This window comes from Periophthalmus magnuspinnatus, chromosome 10, assembly GCF_009829125.3.
Source record: "Periophthalmus magnuspinnatus isolate fPerMag1 chromosome 10, fPerMag1.2.pri, whole genome shotgun sequence".
Taxonomy (NCBI): Eukaryota; Metazoa; Chordata; class Actinopteri; order Gobiiformes; family Gobiidae; genus Periophthalmus; species Periophthalmus magnuspinnatus.
The window spans coordinates 7,041,718-7,062,997 of NC_047135.1; the positions used below are offsets into that span (position 1 = coordinate 7,041,718).

General features: G+C 41.4%; 1 protein-coding gene across 1 annotated transcript in view; it reads left to right on the forward strand.

Annotated features, from left to right (window-relative positions):
- The first annotated feature begins 640 nt into the window (after positions 1–640).
- htr4 (5-hydroxytryptamine receptor 4) overlaps positions 641–21,280 on the forward strand; it is a 224,308-nt gene continuing 203,668 nt past the window's right edge. The window contains exon 1 of the mRNA XM_033973967.2: positions 641–1,036. The gene's annotated coding sequence lies outside the window, so the exon portion shown is untranslated. The remainder of the gene's footprint in view (positions 1,037–21,280) is intronic.

The window sequence follows — 21,280 nt, forward strand, 5'->3', positions numbered from 1 at the left end:
AATAATAATAATGGGCAGATGGAGCAGGTGCACCATCCGCCCCTTCAAATAAATTTGTTTAATACAAAAGCATGTCCTCATTGTGTATTAGAATAATAATAATGCCTTGCACTTGTAATACAGACTTGGCATAGCCTCTCAACACTCTACACTTTAGTCATTATTCACTTCACACTTGGTGGTGGTGAGCTGTTGTAGCCAAAGCTGCCCAGGAACAAACTGAAGCAAGGAAGCAAATCGGCGCCATCAGCCCCTGCGACCACCATCAGTCACACACACACGTACACACCCGAATTCATGGGCTTTCTTGGCGATACCATTAAAGCCTATCGCCACTGCTTGAAGAACTCTCTACTTTTCTAACAATCATATTTAAAAATCTAATTTCATTTGATGCATGTATTGTTTCCAGGACCCCACTCCCACCTCCCCTGTTTCTGTCTCGACTGGCACTTCTCTCAGTCCATTGCGCGCTTAACCACCGTCATAAAACCCCAATCATTCCTGACATTTGTTAAGTGGCCACGCGCACAAAGACGCACCGAGCGAAAGAGAGAGAAGTGGAGAGAGAAGAGGAGAGGGAGAGGGAGAGAGTGGCGGGCTGTCGGACCGTAAACACCGGGAGGAGGGAGGGACCAGTGCGTAGAGCCAGTCCATGTGTGCTGTTATCCGGTCACTCTCGCTGGCTGCGCGCTCGACTGGATCTCCCCACGTCTCCAAGCGCAATCCACGAGCACTCACGAGCCTTCTCCACAATTCTAGACAACGCAAATCGGCTTGTTCCACCTCTCGACCTACCGCAGCTCATGCCATTAACCTGCGCTCCTCCGCGTTATTGCGCACTTAGTTGCCAGACTTTACCTTAGCGCGTTTGGTGCGCTCATCCCCGGACACTGTCGCTTCATACCAACAGTGGTTCAAGACTCCAGTGTCAAAAGACCAAGCAGAGGGCAATGTGAGAATCTACTCCAGGGGGATTTTTTTTTTGTGTCGTGACATGTTCTGCGCTCCAAACCAGCGTCTCCACGTAGAAATGGTGAGTAAAACGCCTCATTATCGTTGTATTTAATGATTGGAACGCGCTGGTGTGTTATTGAAATGAGCTGACCTTTGGAGGGAGCGAAGGGATTCAAATCTGACTTTAGTCTCTCAGTAAGAAAAAGCAAACCGCGTTCTTCCAGTGCTGTAGTCAGATGTGTAGTGGTTTGATAACATTGTGCGCCAATTTCAATTTTACTCCATTTACTTTGAAACTAGGGGCAGTTTTTAGTGCGCAAAGAAAATACATTATTGTGACTTTCTGCACGTGAAATCTAGACTGTAAAACATTTCTCAACACAGGCATAATGCAATATATAACACATAAATGATCCAACAAGACGCGCGTTAAATCCGTTTGGGGAGGCTGTGATTTTGAATGAAAATGTTGGGTTCATTCATAATTTGCTGCTTTAGGCTTTGTGCGCGCGTTTGCTTTCACTGTGCGCTGTTATTAACGTGGCATCATTACAAAGTTTAATTTCAAAATGATAGGCTTTCTGTGAAATAATATCATATCGAGTCAAATATGGTGTCACAATACACTTTATGGCCTGTGCGTTTGTATTTTTCGTATCGTTTTGCAGTTTCTTCATAGTTGCTGGAAAAGCTTTGCCCCTGTTAGACCGTCATTCTGATCTGTGTGTAGAGGTTATGGTTTATATTTAATGATCGTTCAACATTATACTCGAAAGGAGCGTTGAAAATGAAAAATGGTGAGTGGACATAGACGCTCATCTGCCTGACATGTGACAGCTGTCTTATGTAAGGGCGTGTAGTCATTCAAATACATGGCTGCTTAAATGTGTGTTTTCAGTGTTTGTCAGTAGTTGGTACTGCAGTTGTGATGGGGCACATTATGATACATTTCCTGTGATGTTTCATGTTGCAAAAAGCTTTTACGTTTTCGTTGAACCCTGCTCTTTGAACCGAGAGACAGTTTTTCACAGTCACTTTAGGAGACCATGAGTTTAGTCCAGATTGAACACAGGGACTAACACTGGGACTAACACTGGGATTAACACAAGGGACTAACACAGGGACTAACACAGGGACTAACACAGGGATTAACACAGGGATTAACACAAGGGACTAACACTGGGACTAACATTGGGACTAACACTGGGACTAACATTGGGACTAACACTGGGACTAACACTGGGACTAACACAGGGACTAACACTGGGACTAACACTGGGACTAACAAAGGGACTAACACAGGGATTAACACTGAGACTAACACGGGGACTAACACTGGGACTAACACAGGGACTAACACTGGGACTAACATTGGGACTAACACTGGGACTAACATTGGGACTAACACTGGGACTAACATTGGGACTAACACTGGGACTAACACTGGGACTACACAGGGACTAACACTGGGACTAACACAGGGACTAACACTGGGACTAACACAGGGACTAACACTGGGACTAACACAGGGACTAACACAGGGACTAACACTGGGACTAACACTTGGACTAACACAGGGACTAACACAGGGACTAACACAAGGGACTAACACAGGGACTAACACTGGGACTAACACTTGGACTAACACAGGGACTAACACAGGGACTAACACAAGGGACTAACACAGGGACTAACACTGGGACTAACACAGGGACTAACAGGGACTGACACTGGGACTAACACAGGGACTAATACTGGGACTAACACAGGGACTAACACTGGGACTAACACAGGGACTAACACAGGGACTAACACTGGGACTAATACTGGGACTAACACAGGGACTAACACTGGGACTAACACTGGGACTAACACAGGGACTAACACAGGGATTAATACTGGGACTAACACAGGGACTAACACTGGGATTAACACAAGGGACTAACACTGGGACTAACACTGGGACTAACACTGGGACTAACACAGGGACTAACACAGGGACTAACACTGGGACTAACACTGGGACTAACACAGGGACTAACACAGGGACTAACACAGGGACTAACACAGGGACTAACACTGGGACTAACACAGGGACTAACACTGGGACTAACACAGGGACTAACACTGGGACTAACACTTGGACTAACACTGGGACTAACACTGGGACTAACACAGGGACTAACACTGGGACTAACACAGGGACTAACACTGGGACTAACACTTGGACTAACACTTGGACTAACACTGGGACTAACACTGGGACTAACACTGGGACTAACACAGGGACTAACACTGGGACTAACACAGGGACTAACACAGGGACTAACACTGGGACTAACACTGGGACTAACACAGGGACTAACACTGGGACTAACACTTGGACTAACACTGGGACTAACACAGGGACTAACACTGGGACTAACACAGGGACTAACACTGGGACTAACACTTGGACTAACACTGGGACTAACACAGGGACTAACACTGGGACTAACACAGGGACTAACACTGGGACTAACACAAGGGACTAACACTGGGACTAACACAGGGAATAACACTGGGATTAACACAGGGACTAACACAGGGACTAACACTGGGACTAACACTGGGACTAATACTGGGACTAACACAGGGACTAACACAGGGACTAACACTGGGACTAACACTGGGACCAACACAGGGACTAACACAGGGACTAACACAGGGACTTCATCAGCAGCTTGTTATCGTATTAAAGGTACAGTATGTAACTCTGGAGGTGGCACGTCAACTGTATGGAGATAGATACAAATATTATGCCATACTGAGAACATAGCCAAAGGAGAGACATATCTATGGAAACAATCAGGTAGAGACTCTCCTCCAGGCCAAATGAAAGTCAGGTTTGTGGAGATGCAAGCCTTCATACAGTAAGGACACGCATCTGTATAATCCCTCAGTCGTCCCTCATGTTCCAGAGTAAAACTAAATTTCAATTCTGTGATCTAGACAAAAGTTTATTGAGTGAAGATGTTTCGTCACTCATCCAAGCAGCTTCTTCAGTTCTGGCCATGTTGCTGCTGGACACTGCTTTATATCTGTCTGAAGGGAGGAGCTAACTACACTGAAGCTACACACTAAGTTTCTGTTTATTGGCTGGGTCTATTGAACTACACTAAACGTGAACTGTGCCTGAGACATATTTTGCATAATGGTTCAGGGGCCTCATGTTGCTCTCACACCTTTAACATACTGGGTGTCACTGTAGTTTTTCCTTGTTTTGAGTCAGAGGATAGAGTTATAAATAGGAGATAAATGATTTCTAAACTCACCAGTCCTCCAAAGATCGATTGTTTTTCCTTTGACTGCTCTCAAATTTCTTTTAAGATCTGTAACTCACTGTCTTCAAAGGAGTGAGGAGTCTCCAGACCAGAGCTGAAGAAGCCGCTTGAATGAGCAGCACATCTTCATTCTAAAACCTTTGTCCAGTTGTGTTTTTTGTGTAATAAACACAATAAAATACATTTTAAAAGGCTTTTATTTTAGTATACTTTCGGCCAAAAGTGACATACTGTGGCTTTAGAATAAATGTATAAATAATGTGTTGATATGACAGTGTTTCTCAAACTGTGGTTCAAGTGCATCTTTTAATCTATGCTGTTTATGTATGATATATTTACATTTTGAGACAGTTTTCTTTCTTTTTAGTCTGCATTTAGATGTTTAGTTTTAGTTTAGTGCTGGTTTAGTTCTTCACTCCTGTCCTGGTCTGGTCCTAGTTTAAATTCAGTTTAATCCTGCAGTAGACTTGGTTTGGTCCTGTTTTAGTCCTGGTCTTGGTTTAGTCTGGTGTGTTCTGATCATATTAATGCCTCTGTTGATAAGGTGTGAGAACTGGTTTAGTCCTGCTTTAGTCCAGGTTCAGTTCCAGTTTAGTCCTGCTTTAGTCCAGGTTCAGTTCCACTTTAGTCCTGCTTTAGTCCAAGTTTAATCCCTGTTTAATCCTCAATTTGCAACACAACGTTTACATTTTGGAACTGGATTTGAAGTTTGAAATTGCTTAGACCAAACAAAAATCATTTTAGATTTAGAGACACAAACATTTACCAGTGATTATTATTATTATTATTATTATTATTATTATTATTATTATTATTTTTTTTTTTTTTTTTTTTTTTTTTTTTTAATTTATTTTTATTTTTTTTTTTTTCAGTTGGAAGGTCTGTGTCTTGCTTGTCTCTATGGAAATCAGTGATGCTCAATTTTGTTACTGAAATAAAAGTACAGATACCAGAGCAAAGAAATATAATATAGTAAAAGTAAAAGTATCACATGAAAAAATCTACTTAAGTAAAAGTTTTAAAGTACCTGTTTAAAAATGTTCTTAAAGAGTAAAAAGTAAAAGTATTTCATGAGGTCTTATAAAGCTTCAGATGTTGTGATTTTGATAAAGATTTGTGCTGAACAGAAACAACTGAATCAATAGATTGTTTTTCTTTGTATATTTTTGTTGCTCAAACTACAGACGAGTTAAAAATAAACCCCTCAGGATTCTTCAGCAGGTCTCAAACATGTAGTGGAGTAAAAAGTACAGATACCTGCTCTCAAATCTAGTGAAGTAAAAGTACAAAGTATCCACTTTAAAAACTACTTAAGTAAAGTACAGACACATAAAGTGCCTACTTGAATACAGTAATTTGCTACTTTTACTTTATGTGTGTTTTACATTGCATTTTACCACTGATGGAGATGGGAGTGGAGAGTCATATCTGTGGAGAGGCAACCCTGCTCACAGCAAAAATGCCATGTTTCTTTATTTATCTGTAAAAGCATGTACAGTAAAAAAATAATTGGAGATCAGTTTAAAGGCGCTATACGTGATTTGTGCTGTCATAAAAACATAAAAAACAGAAATAGTTCATTTTAAACAGTTTGCAGAAGTTTAAAGTTATTCCTCACTTACTTTATGTATTCAGAGCATCCTAATTAATCTTCCCGATGAGTTTATAAGTACTTTTCATAACTTTCAGAGACCAAAGCGGAGTTTTGCAGTGAGTAAAGCTAACAACAACTAGCATGCTAACACACTTCCTGATTATGGGACGATAATGTGCTTTATAATTAGATGCAGGCAGTACACAGCTGACTTATTTTGACCTGCTTATGCAATATATTGGGTACAGGGCCTTTAAATGCCATACTGTGGAACAAGAAGGTAGCATACCCCAAACAAAAAAGTTGCATAGTGTCTCTTTAATAATAGCAGATATAGTTATAGTAGTTGGTAAGTTTTGTTTTGTTTTTAGCTCAGTCTTTGCTGCACATTGCCTTGTTAGTCTTGTATACCGGACTTGTCTTTCCTCTTTGAGTCCTCGTGCCTTGGAAATCCATTCTAATTCCGGTGCCATTGAACGCCTCATGGGGAGCCGCATTCATATTTTTCCGAACACGCGAACGACGGAGCGCTGTGAGAGAGACGCGCCGCTGTCCGGATCGTTTGTCGATAAAGTTATTGACGAATCAGGTCACATGGTGTTAGCTTTGATGCACTCAAACAGGAAACTGATGGTGAAATGTGATAGAGAGATAGGGAGAGAGAGAAAGAGAGGGAGGAGGGCAAAAGAGAGTGAGAGAGACAAAGAGAGAAGGAGAGAGAAGAGGGAGAGACAGGGATGAGAGTGAAAGAGAGAGAGAGTGAGAGAGACAAAGAAAGAAGGAGAGAGAAGAGGGTCAAACAGGGATGGAGGGGGGAGTGAGAGAGAAAAAACACGGGGGAGAGAGGTGGAGAGAGAGGGAGAGACAAGGAGGGAGAGAGAGAGAAAGAGAGAAGGAGAGAGAAGAGGGAGAGACAGGGATGGAGGGAGGAGTGAGATGAGAGAGAAAAAACACAGGGGAGTGAGGTGGAGAGAGAGGGAGAGACAAGGAGGGAGAGAGAGAGAGAGAGAAAGAGAGAAGGAGAGAGAAGAGGGAGAGTCAGAGATGGAGGGAGGAGTGAGATGAGAGAGAAAAAACACAGGGGAGAGAGGTAGAGAGAGAGGGAGAGACTAGGAGGGAGAGAGAGAGAGAAAGAGAGAAGGAGAGAGAAGAGGAAGAGACAGGGATGGAGGGAGGAGTGAGATGAGAGAGAAAAAACACAGGGGAGTGAGGTGGAGAGAGAGGGAGAGACAAGGAGGGAGAGAGAGAGAAAGAGAGTAGGAGAGAGAAGAGGGAGAGTCAGGGATGGAGGGAGGAGTGAGATGAGAGAGAAAAAACACAGGGGAGAGAGGTAGAGAGAGAAAGAGAGAAGGAGAGAGAAGAGGGAGAGACAGGGATGGAGTGAGGAGTGAGATGAGAGAGAAAAAACACAGGGGAGAGAGGTAGAGAGAGAGGGAGAGACAAGGAGGGAGAGAGAGAGAAAGAGAGAAGGAGAGAGAAGAGGGAGTGACAGGGATGGAGAGGGGAGTGAGAGAGAGAAAACATGGGGGAGAGAGAGATGAGGAGGGAGATAGGGAGAGTAGGAGGCAGAGAGAAATAGGGAATGAACGAGAAAGAAGGGGAAGGCAAGTGAGAGAAGGAGGGAGAGAGAAGAGAAAGAGAGGGAAATAAAGACGGAGGGAAAAAGGAGAGAGAGAAAAGAAAAGAAGGGGGAGAAAGGCAGAGGAGAAAGCTGGTGAGGGAGGCAGAGAGAGATAGAGAATAAGGGAGGAATAGAGGGAAAGAGAGAGAGCAAAAGGGAAAGAGGGACAAAGAGAGAAGAAGATAGAGGGGAGCACAGAGAGAGATAGGGAATAAGATAAAGTGAGGGAGGGAAGAGAGAGGGAGATTGAGAAACAAACAAAGCAAGAGGAAGGGGGGAGATAGAAAAAAACGAGTGAAAGAGATGGAGAGATAGGAGAAGACAGAGAGGTAACTGATAATGATTGTTGGCTAGAGTGTAGATGCTTCTGAGAATCTTTAAAGACATTTTTTCCTTTCTCCTGTCTCTCATCTATCACCATGAGCCAATAACATCATTAGGTGACGTTATCCTCTGCATTTGAACCATCCTTTAGTGTTTCTGGGGTTAAACCTCTCAGTCGGCCGTGACAATTACAATACCAACTTATCATTCAAGCTGGAGCAATATATTTTGAGCTCAGTATTTATCATGTGTACATTTTCTTTGTAGTAATGGAGGATTGTGTTTGTACTATGACACAATTTGAGCTGCCGAGCGTCGACTTATGGGTAATTATTGGATGATTCTGCTGCGGATGGGCTGGAGCTCAGGTCTTTCAATGTTACTGTCTATTTAAATTACTTTAGTGTGATTATTATCCCGCGTCATTGTTGTGTCAGTGCTATAAAGTAGATTCTTTATCATTATTCTCTTATATCTTATCCTGATCAGCCAGACACAATGATATTGATATGGGATTTATTATTTTGAATGTAATTATATTCATTTCTTCCTTACTTATTAAAAAGAAAGGTACTATAAATAGGTTTCATTGACAGATATTTTACTCGCTGAGTCAAACTGCCACAAGCAAAGATCTTTTTTATTTTTTTTTATTTTAACAAGAAATGCTATTTTTTCTGTGTAACTAACCCTAAATAACACAGATGAGACAAGATCCCGTGCCACAAGATTTTACGAAACAGAATATCCATAAGACTATGCACACAAAAAGAAAGTGATGTGTTTACTTTTGCAAAAATGGGTTAAGTGCTGCTGCGTTAAACCTCTTATAGTTCTGAAAAGCAATGCTAGAGTGACAAAAAATATTAAGTAAGGTAAATACAAAATTGTGCCCAATTTTGAGAAGTGAATCACACGATTTGCTGCCTGGGATCCTGAATAAGAAGATGTGAGTCTGGTCACCGTTCCCAGAGTTCAGATGAGTGTGATTGACAGGTGGATTAGCCAATAAGGGACACGCACGGTCTGTCTGTATTAAAACAAATGCAGATAGATGCTTATGAGGACAGAAGACAGGGAAAAAATACATATCACATGGGCATGAAAAACATTGTGGATTTCCGCAGAATCAATGAGCAAAATGTAATTTTGTTGTAAATGATGGGTGACCAATGAGCTCCTTTGTTTCACATGTGGCAATGAAATAAACAAATCTGATTGGTCAATCATTTTGGATCTGGCTCAAAGCATGATGGAGGGTATGGGGACCAGACTGATATCTCTCTGTATAAAAACACAGAAAGATTCTGTGTCAAAATCTCATCTAGTCTCAATCTCTAGTTTAAAACTAATTTGATATTTTAAACTCATGTCATGTTAAACTCGGTAAAAGTGTGTACATCTCTCTCTTCCATATGTAATGTTTGAGATGCAGGTACTGTCTCGTGCCGCTGAGTGAGTGAACTGCAGTGTAATCCTCTGTTCAGCTCAGAGTCAGAAGAATAAAACAGAACCAATGGAATCTGAAGGTTATGATTATGACACTTATGTAATATTTATAGAGCTGATGTGGCCCGATCAAAGGTACAATGAGAGACTTTAGTATTGACAGATATAACGCCATGGGCCATTCATTTTTATGATCGGGATCGGAGATCGGAGAGATAGTTCTGTTATGGGAGACTCGTGGGGGTGTGGGGTGGGGCTTCCTGTGACTGCAGATCCAATTATAATTACAGTATAATCAATAAAAAAAGAAAGAAACAGTATGTCTTTGATTTAAAATGTCATTAATATGATGTATCTGTGTCCCCAGATATGATATCTGTGTGATATCTGTGTCCCCAGATACGTGGTGAAAATGTACAAATCAAGTATAGCTTTTACTAAGAACAATTGTAACACTGACTTATTCTTAATTACAAAAACAAAGTTATTTGTTATGATTTTTTGTTGTTGTTCTCAAGGTGATTATCCAATCAGAAAGCAGAATGAGCCTCACATTAGTCTCTTATTTGGGCTGCCATGTTCCAAAGTTGGTTTGAACTTAAAAGGACTCTGATCTAATGCCTTACGCACGCAGCACAGATTTTGCTCCCGTAACCTAATGAATCTTTCAAATGGGACTTTTTTGGCCAAAATGTTCCAAAAACAATGAGGAGAAAATGCAGATTGTGCTGTTTAGCGAGTGCTGCTTGATTTATCAAGACGACAAGAGCAGAAACTTTGTGGAAATTTACCATGTTGGAAAGACAATACTTGTGTCTGTGGAGGATAAACAGTTCCAGTTTCTGTGCATTAACAGTGGTGTAAAGGAAAAGTGTAGGAGTTTGCATTTGCTGAATCACAAAGTTAAATTAACCTGATAATTACTGGGTATAATAAAAAGATAAATTTTACCTGTGACACTGGCCCTGTCCCTCATAATCCACAAAAGCGTCCCAGCAGCTGGCCTGTCTGCCACATTGGGTCCAGGCGGTATAACAGGCCCAACTGTTATGGGCTGTGGATCACTGTTCTCCTCAATTTGGTGCTGGTAAATGTCCCAGCCGTGCATGTGGCGCGCCTTTGATCATGTCCTTTATTCTCTCACTAATTCAACTCCTCTATAATCTGTCCCGGACTCACCATAGTTGGCAGAAGGCTATGGTGAAAGTTCAGCTTGGGTTTCCTGACTTGTCTCTCATGCATCAGCTGTTTCTCCTTTGCACATCTTTGGACTTGGCTCTAGATGTGGTGGGCTATGTGCTCATAGGCAAATATCTACAATGAGCATGATGTAAAGCTGATGCTAAAAATGGGGAAATTGTAACTACTTTTATTTGCATTTAATGACTGAACAAAAAGCAGAGGACATAAGAGGAAGTCATCATATTGTGCAGGTCTGTGCGTGTGCTACAGAGCAGAGCAGCACAGTCCTTTTGCCCCGACACTAAACTCTCATTTACATTTTAGAACGGCAGTAGGACTAAAAGGTGCAGTTCATGATGGTAAATCATGTTCAACACGCCCACAAATACATGCAATTTTTCAGCACCTGGCTTAGTAAATATGCCCCATAGAGCAGGCTACACAGAGTTCTTTAATCCCAAAAGGACTCTCTCTGATCTGAATCATCACTACATAAACCCCAGCACCTGCAGCCAGTCATAAATCACTCTGAAGATTCTAAAAGTCTTCTGTCAGCATATATTTGTCTGGTTAAAAGGCATTGAAGAAATCTAAATGTACAATAGAAATAATAGGTTGACTACATGACTAATCAAAATACAATCGCTGGAAAAATAAACAAAATAATCCTGCAGCTCTATAGAAAACATCAGATTTGTGTCAGTGTTGTGTCCTATCCTCTGTGCACCTGCTTTAGTCCTAGAGGAAAACCTAGACCCAATTCAGAGTCTCGATCTGGGTCATGATGTCCCAGTGCTGGGTTGGTCTCTGGTCTTCTCTGGGACTTTGGGGGACTTTTGGACTGGCTTTGGACCAGGTGTAGGGAGGACGTCCTGTGACATTCTGTATAGGCGACGCAGAGGAGAATGAGAGTAGAAAGTAGATTTATCACTAATTCATGAAATCTAAATCACAATATGAATAGTAGCAGTTAGCAAAGTGATTATTTAATTATTATTCAAGTAACATCATTTAAAAATACCATGTCTTTCAATGAATACAAAACAATACAGTATGAGTTTTGTTTGTTGTAGTTGAAGCAGTTCAGCAGCTTGTCTTCTCTCAAATGTTAAAGCTGCACTATGTAACTTTTCTGGTGAAGAGTCTACCACTTGGTTGTATCCACTGAGTTACTGCTTTGTATAGAATATTCGACAGTATAGCGTTTAATGTGTCTATCTTGCATTAATTTAATTGCAAGTGTTTTCATTGCTCAAAAATACCTTGAAAAACATGCATTCTTACTGTGAGCGGCGTCGCCTCTCCACAGATCTGACCTGTAACTTAGCTTAGTGTCACCTGCTTGTCACAGTGGAAATAAATATGACTTTGGAACATTTTAGGCATCTCCATGGAAATGGGCAAGTGGTGGACTCGCAGCTGAAAAGGTACACAGTGCACCTTTAATGCTCTTGGATGTGTTTAAAGCCATAGTATGTAACTTTTTAGCCAAAGGATAGACTCAAATTAAACCTTTATATTTATTTATTTATGTAGTTATTTATTTATTTTTATTGTATTTTTTACATTTTGGCTTTGTTTATTGCACTGACAAATATGCATCCTTACTGTGAGCGGGCTTGCATTTCCACAAACCTTGCTCTTATTTGGCCTAGAAGAGGTCCTCCTTCTCTTGTTTCCATGTAAATGTCGTTACTTTGACTATACCAGTGCACAGTATGGTATGAAATGTATCTGTCACCACGGCGAACGTTACAAAGTATGGTTTTATTTCCTTTTTCCATGGAATCAACCTCCAGAAAGTTACACACTGTACCTTTAAAAAGTGAATCTTACTATTAAAGCATAAATCACCAATCTAAGAGTAATACTTGCAAATAAAAATCACAACTCTCTCTATATTTTTTTCCCAAAACCAGCCCATCCATTGTGAGAAATCTCCAGTCTTTGTGCATCTGTCCCATTTGAGAAATATAGATATAGAATCAGTAACTATCATTGATTTTTGCTGATGCCACTTAGAAATTCATTTGACTTTGTGATAAGGATGGATTTTTCTGACATGTCTGATGAATCGATCACTTTTGTTTTTCGACAGTTCACGATGGATTAGGAGCAGTTTATTGGCCTTTTGTGAGATTACACAACCTGCATGTAAAAATAGTTTATAAGATGACTAATAGGTCACATTCCCTTTTGAGAATTTGATGTCATGATCTTAGATGGAATTCAGGGTCTTGTAAAACTCTAAGGGAGATTCACAGTTTTTGAACGAAATATCCAAGCTTACGATCCACAAATATTGAACCTTCTATTTCTTTGTTTGGGATTGGCTCCATAAATTTGCCGTATCAGTGGTAAGGATTAAAGATTTTTCAACTGACGACAATCACGTCTTTGTGTTTGAATAATGGCACCGTTTTCAGAAGCTGTTGTGAATAAAATGTACTGCTATACCTTAATATTATGTTTCAAATTAGTCAGAAGTGCCTACAGGGCTGTTATACTTGTGTCGTAAGAACTCGGGGGACAGTTTAACAATGTTTATTTACAGATAATGTTATGCAAATGAAGGTTGACGGAGTGGACAGTTGAGCGTGGGGTTGTGTGCAGTAGTCTTTGAGCGGGTCGTGGGCAGCGTGGTCAGAAACGAGGAAGTCTGTACCGGTGGAGGTGAACTGAGATGGAGGGTGAGACGTTCGTACCAGTTGTGTAGAGCTGGGTCGGAGACGGAGGAGCGGTGCAAGTTCAGGGAGAGGAACAAAGAAATCCAACTGAGTGATACGTGGACGATCTGGCGCCGAGTGTCAGGTCCCCGGTCTCTTCGTCCTCCCCAGGTGCAGCTTGATTATAGATTAGTTGCAGATGCACATGGGAGGAGCCAGAATCTCCGCCCAGCTCCAGGATCGGACACAGAAGGGAGGGGGAAACTAGGACAAAACACAAGGTGAACTGGGATCTTGACAACTTGTTACACTTTTTCAAATATCTACGCACTTTAAGTCTAATGAGGTTAAGCCAGTCTTCCTATAATTCATTTAGATATTTGAACTTTAAACCGGGACGAGGGGGCCTTTTTACTCTCACACACCTGGGATACTGTCATGAAGAAGTCGGACTGCAGATGGCACTAGGAAGACAGCCCCAAAACCGGTTTAAACCAGCTGAGAGGACACCTCACCGCTACATCACATGACCACTCTCTGTAGTCCAAACGAACTGAACCTTGGTCTGAACAAAGAATCTATTAAAATATATCAATGCCCGATGCGATTCTTCTGATGGAGGATCAACCACCTGCTTTTCTCAATGGAAATGTTGAAATGCTCCACAGTATGGCATTAAAACTGTCTATCATTTATTCAGTTACAGATACACTGATTGCTCAAACAAAATACATTGAAAAATTGCATTGTTACATTGATACTGCTAAGGAAGTATAGAGAGTTTAATGCCACACTGTGGAACATTCCATGCAAAACAGTAACACCTCCAGTTAAAGCTGCACTGTATAACATTTTTAGCAGAAGGTTAACCAACAGCTTGTCTCCACAAAGATGCTATTACTTTGTCAAATGTTTCACAGTATGGTATTCAACTTATTATGGAGACAAGCACAGGTCAGATCTGCGGAGAGGAGACCACAGCATACACACCTGTTTGTTGAGGTATTTTATTAACGCACCTGTAATCGAGTAAACGCAAGATAGATCAGTTTAATGCCGTACTGTGGAACATTTCAGACGAAGCATTAACATCTAAAAGGTGAAATGATGAATGGCCGGAAAAAATGTACATAGCGCACCTTTAAACTGTGCTGCTTAAGTGAAAATGTATAAAAAATTAAGGTCTGCATTTTGTTGTCCAGAAGCTGACAACCACTAAGGAACATGATTAAATATTTAAGAGTTTTTCAGAGTACAACTTGTCATATTTTTCGCTTTGGTGGCAGGTTCAACCCCCCAAAACCACAAAGATGCATAACTGACTTTGTTATAGCCGCATATATCTGACAGTGACAGACAGACCTATAGGCATGAATAATTTAAACACTGACTTCAGCCGCTTTAATGAAATCATATTTAAAATCCCATCACCACGATTTGGAAAAGGAACATTTTTGGCAACCAGATTCCCGTTTTTTTTGTCAATAGTTTTAGAATAAATTAAACGTTAACTTCATTTGGGAGCAGATCGCAGGCTGCAGGTCTGTGGATTTGGGAGGGATCCAGGTTTGCCGTGTTGAATTATGTAAAAATGCAGATGAGGAGTGATAGGTTTGGACCGTATAACGCTGACCTCAGTGCACAGGGAGTGGAGAGCTATCCATCAATGCAGAGGCTACAGACGCTTTACAAAACTTCTGGGAAATGGGAGAGGAAAACTGCGTGGGGCATTTTGTTATACGCAGAGCTGATGGAGTAGCCAAACATTTACTGAAGTCGGAGTGCTGTTACTTCAAAGAATATAATAGAAGTAGCAGTGCACAACTATTACTGTACTGTAACTTGGAATTTCTAAAAAAAAAATGTGAGTTTAGCCTAATATTTAAAGACTACAATTCTGGTACAATTAAGGTTTTATTCATTAAAGAGTGGATAATTTGCAACATCTACAGCAGGGGTCTCAAACTCAAATTAGCTGGGAGCCACAGGAGGCAGTCTGGGTGAAAATGGATATTCCACAAAAAAAGCATTGTTAAAATCTATTCAGACATCATCGCTGTTTTCAACATACATGAGGAAATATGCCGATTCTTATGGATTTTACAGATATACATCATTATTTGTTGAATCTTTTGTGACGCGAGTACACAGCACGAGTGACACGTTTGTTTGGGGTTCTACGATTTGGCGGAACATTAAACTTTCATATTGTCGTGAGGAGTCAAAAAAATAAACTTATTAAACATGCCACCAAGTTGTTTTTTGGCGAATACATCATTTTCAATTACATGGTGATCTAAATATGTTATGTGTTAGCGGTTAATACTCCATAGAAGTAAAATTAATGAGACTCATTTCCTTGACAAACTGTTCTCAGTCATGGGTTCAGTAAGTTACATTCATTTACTTTGGCATTTTGAAGAAGAACCATATAAATGTTTTTGCCAGCTTAGATATTTATAAAGGTCGAAAGTCAAGAGAAGGACTGGTGACAGGAAGTAAAGAAACAACGCTTTATGATGACGTCACAGTTGTGCATACATTATACAATATTCTTAGTCATGTCAAAGTAACTGCCCCAAACTGTGTTCCTGTGTCTCCCACCTGAAGCTGAGCGAGGAGTCACTGATCAGAGCGAACCCAAACATGAGGTCTAGACACTGTTAAATCCTGGGACACAAACAAACATGGACAGACGTGAGAGAACCAACTTATCCACTGAGTAATGATCCTGGTGTAGTTTAGAGACAAGCACAAAAGAGCAGGAGGACGATCGATTCTCTGCTCCTGTCTGCTCCTGTCTCCTCCCCTGTGCTCCTGTCTGCTCCTCTCTGTTTCTGTCTGCTCCGCTCTGCTCCTTTCTGCTCCTCTTCGCTCTTTTCTGCTCATCTCTGCTCCTGTCTGCTCCTCTCTGTTCCTGTTTGCTCCTGTCTGCTCCTCTCTGCTCCCATCTGCATCTGTTTCCTGTCTCCTCCTCTCTACTGCTGTCTGCTCTTCTCTGCTCATGTCTCCTCCTGTCTGCTCCTCCCTGTTTCTGTCTGCTTATCTCTGCTCCTGTCTGATCCTCTCTGCTCCTGTCTGCTCTTGTCTGCTCCTGTCTGCTCCTATCTGCTCCTGTCTGCTCCTGTCTGCTTCTGTCTGCTCCTGTCTGCTCCTCTCTGCTTTTTTCTGCTCCTCTCTGCTCCTCTCCGCTCCTCTTTGCTCCTCTCCGCTCCTGTCTCTAAGTATTTTTACCACCTGTTTCGAGAGAGAGGCGGCAGAAGTAGAGAAGAAAAATAGTGAGACACGGAGAGACAGATACAGACACAGATAGAAAGAGAGACAGAAATAGAGAAGGGAGGGAGAGAGGGGAGAGAGAGAGAGAGGGGGCAAGAGGTGTAATCAATCCAATCAACCTAATGAACTTGATCAATGGCTCTATTTGCATTTAGATGTCCCCAAGTGTCTGCTTGTGTAGCTCTGACGCAAACAGAGTCAAACAGACGACTGACAGGACCAAGCTGACAATCACAACATTCTATTGACCAGTGATATTTCAGACAGATGCACGATGTTAAAAGGCAGATTTTTGTTGCGTGTAGTGACTAAATGATTAGACTAGTAAAGCCCGGGTACAGCGTCATTAACTGTGTAACTGTATATTCACTGGAGCATGTTGGACTCCTCTGTTGTGTTACTTATATCACTTGGCAGTAGCAGTAGTTCTACAACAAGATCTGAAATACACTTCACGCTTCACAATCTGAGTCAGTGCTAAGTCCATTCATCAAATCAGAGATCACAAATCTGCACAAATCTATGTCAGAGTTTAAAAGTGGGGCGTATTTTTACTCCTCTGAGGGCGGAGCGTGAGGCCATGATCCCGGGGTCTGCTACGGGACACGTGACAGCGCTGGATCAAGTACTCAACTGTGTTACTGAATTGAAAGTACAGATACAGAGGTAAAAAGTTACTCAAGTAAAAGTAAAAGCATCACATGAAAAAATCTACTTAAGTAAAATACCTGTACTCTAAAATGTACTTATAGAGCAAAAATTAAATGCATTTCACAAATATTTTGATAAAGTCTTGTTATTTTAAGTGTAAATCTAGTGATATTGATAAAAAAAACAAAACAAAAAAACAAACATATTTTGGCCAACAGTAGCAAAACATATCAATTTCTTAATTTTTTGTATGAATTTTGTGGATTTATTTTTGTTTGCTCAAAACCGAAGCTTGAACTCGAAAACTTTAGTCAGGATGTTACCACGAACAATAGCCCCTTAAATCATACAGAAAGTACTTTTAAATTTTCAGTCCAGTTAAAAAGTTAAGTTAAAAGTAAAAAGTATCCACTGTAAAATGCATTTAAGTAAAGTACAGATATCGGACATTCTAACTAAGTACATTACTTAAATACGACTTTTACTTTTACTACTACCTTCCACCGCTGCCAACTGACCCCACTGTCACACAAACTCAGCAGATGTTTTTTTAATGAATAAAATATAAATCCTACCTGAATTATACATTTAAAAGTCACGTTTGCAGTGCTGTGAGATGCTCTACCCCTGATGCATCCTGATTGTGTAGTGATAGCGCTCTGAAGAGGGGGTGACTTAGTGCGAAGTCCTGGCAAGTCCAGACTTATATCTTCCTGTATTTTTTTATACAGAGGGACATCAGTCTGGTCAGTACTCTCTCCGTTTCATCTTGAAACAGAACCAAACACGGCCATCCAATCAGATTTGTTTATTTCAGTGATGCAGTGATGTGAAATGTAGGAGTTCATTGGTCAATTTAATGCTTCTACAGAAATATGTGATGTTTTCGGTCAGCTCTGACATTTTGTCCTTTCTTTTTCATTCGTAAGCAGCCATATTTGTTTTGATACTGACGGATCAGGTGCGTCCCTGATTGGCTAATCCACCTGTCAATCACACCCAAATGAACTCAGCAAGATTTGACCAGACTCACATCTTCGTAAAGTATGATAAAAGTGTGTAATTGGGGCTTCTAAAATGCAGTGGCAGAGTTGTACCAGAGTTGGCAGCACACTTTTGTTTGTTTGACAGATTTAGAGTCTCAAATTAACCCAGTTTGCTAATCTAGCCTCATTAAATCTGGACCAAACACTTTCCCTGTAGGCGGATGACTGACTCCACATGCTGCTTTAATATAAGGAGTTCCCCAGTGTGCAGTAGACACTAGGCTAATACAGACACTGCAGTTGTTTTCTTGCTTTCATCTGAACAGAGATAAGGAGCTTTAGCCGCTCGTCAGATTAAGACACTCTGAAAGCTACAAACAATGTTAGCGATATCTCTGCTGCTTCAGATATGTGCCCCATAATTTGGACTTTATTTAATTAGGAAAATCAGACTCCAAATTTAACCAAGAGTTAAAAATTTGTTGATGAAATGAAGTGGTTTTAGCTGTGCTCAAAGTGATACAACAATAAGAGAAGTACTTTCACAGTTGAAGATTATAATTACTGTAATGAGCACAGTAAGGACTAATCAGTGTAATCTCCCAAGACTTCTAAAAATACAACCCAAATATCATTTTTTTTTTTTTCCATTTCTAAAACTTCAAGTGATTCAGAATATTTTGCTCCCAAATGTTCGTTTTGAAATTACTATTTTTGCTGGACACATAAGCTGACACTTAACCCTATTGCGTCGGATGCTATTGTCGGTGACAGAGCACGGTTGCGAACTTTCCATTACTGTAACTCCGCAACCAATTGTGCTCTCATGTAAATTCAAACAGCGTCTCAAAGCAGAGACATGGGGCTAGTTTAATATTTTATCGCCATTACTGTAAACGTTGTCCCTCGAAGGTGATGAATGAGAGCGTAGATACCGGAGATTTTCCCAGTCATTTATTCGATGCGTCAAAGAAAAAATGCAGATGGATGTGTAAAATAGAGGTAGATGTGTGAAGTACATTCTGATACTTCCTTTAACATGATTTTTATGGCAAAAAAAATAATAAAAATCTAGGTGAGATATACTGATATATAGTGTGCTCAGTTCTTAAAGGGTTAATAAGTGAATAGTGAACATGTTGTCTCGCGATAGCACGGGGTCTCGCTCATGCACCTTTAAAAGCACTGGCCACCACAATGTCACACCACAGCTAAACCAGCCCCACACTGGAGTCGCAGATGGATGCATGTTTTTCCATGATGAAAAAAACTTTTATTTTTATCTGTTTTTGGCAAAAAGTTACGTACTGGGGCTTTAAAACATGTAAAATTATAAACTAACTAACTATAAACTAACAAAAAACTATACAAATATCATTATCGGCCACAACGGCTAGACAAATATTGTATAGTGTGCAAAAAATAAATAAATAAAATCAGAATACATCGTCGTACATGTTTGAATGGTGAAGATTCACTGTAGCGCCAGTACAGAGGGAAGAAACAAACAAACAAGTAAACAAACAAACAAACAAAATCCGAATGCGCCATCCTACATGTCTGAATATAGAAGATTCGCTGTAGCGCTGATACAGAGGGAACAAACAAATAAACAAAAATCTGACTGCATCGTCCTACGTGTTTGACTGGAGACGCTTCACTGTAGCGCTGATACAGAGGGAAGATTGAAATGCGACGAGACATTTTAGACTGTGACAAAAATAGGTCAGATGTTGACAAGTATCAGCTTACGAGGGAGATGCATTTCATTGGTTAACGCACATGAGTTTGACTCTATGGAGCGTGTGATTGAAAAGAATGTTTACATTTATCATTATAGGTCGATATTAAACTTAAGCCCACTCAATAGAAGTGGATGAATCGATCCTCAACCCGTCCATGTCCATGTGTCTCCTGTGTCTGAACTCTCCAGATAAAATACATCGGAAAGTGCTTCTGTCGAGCAGTAAAGGCCAGCTACAATGAGAGGAGAAAGAGTCAAGAGAGGAGATGAGTAGGTGAGAGGAGAGAGAAAAGAGGGAGAGGACAAGAGGAGAAAGGAGATAAAGAAGGAGAGTGGAGGAGCAGAGAGACAAGGAGAGAGGAGACAAAGAAAGAGAGTGGAGGAGCTGAGAGGTGGAGAGAGGAAACAAAGGAGAGTGGAGGAGCAGAGAGAGGAGGAAAGAGGAGACAAAGAAGGAGAGTGGAGGAGCAGAGAGGAGACAAAGAAAGAGCGTGGAGGAGCAGAGAGAGGAGGAAAGAGGAGACAAAGAAGGAGAGTGGAGGAGCGGGAGGTAGAGAGAGGAGACAAAGAAGGAGAGTGGAGGAGCAGAGAGACAAGGAGAGAGGGGACAAAGAAGGAGAGTGGAGGAGCAGAGAGACAAGGAGAGAGGAGACAAAGAAGGAGAGTGGAGGAGCAGAGAGACAAGGAGAGAGGAGACAAAGAAGGAGAGTGGAGGAGCAGAGAGAGGAGGAGAGAGGAGACAAAGAAGGAGAGTGGAGGAGCAGAGAGAGGAGGAAAGAGGAGACAAAGAAGGAGAGTGGAGGAGCAGAGGGAGGTAGAGAGAGGAGACAAAGAAGGAGAGTGGAGGAGCAGAGAGACAAGGAGAGAGGAGACAAAGAAGGAGAGTGGAGGAACAGAGAGACAAGGAGAGAGGGGACAAAGAAGGAGAGTAGAGGAGGAGAGAGGAGACAAAGAAGGAGAGTGGAGGAGCAGAGAGACAAGGAGAGAGGGGACAAAGAAGGAGAGTAGAGGAGGAGAGAGGAGACAAAGAAGGAGAGTGGAGGAGCAGAGAGACAAGGAGAGAGGGGACAAAGAAGGAGAGTAGAGGAGGAGAGAGGAGACAAAAACGGAGAGTGGAGGAGCAGAGAGACAAGGAGAGAGGGGACAAAGAAGGAGAGTAGAGGAGGAGAGAGGAGACAAAGAAAGAGAGTGGAGGAGCAGAGAGAGGTGGAGAGAGGAGACAAAAAAAGAGAGTGGAAGAGCAAAGAGAGGAGGACAGAAGGGACAAAGCAGGAGAGTGGATGAGCGGAGAGCTGTGGAGAGAGGAGGAGAGTAAATGAGCAGAGAGAGGTGGAGAGAGGAGACAAAGAAAGAGAATGGAGGTGCAGAGAGAGGTGGAGAGAGTAGAGGAGCAGAGAGAGGTGGAGAGAGAGGACAAAGAGGCAGAGTGAAGGAGCAGAGAGAGGAGACAAAGAAGGAGAGTGAAGGAGCAGAGAGAGGAGACAAGGAGGCTCAGTGTTTAAACCAG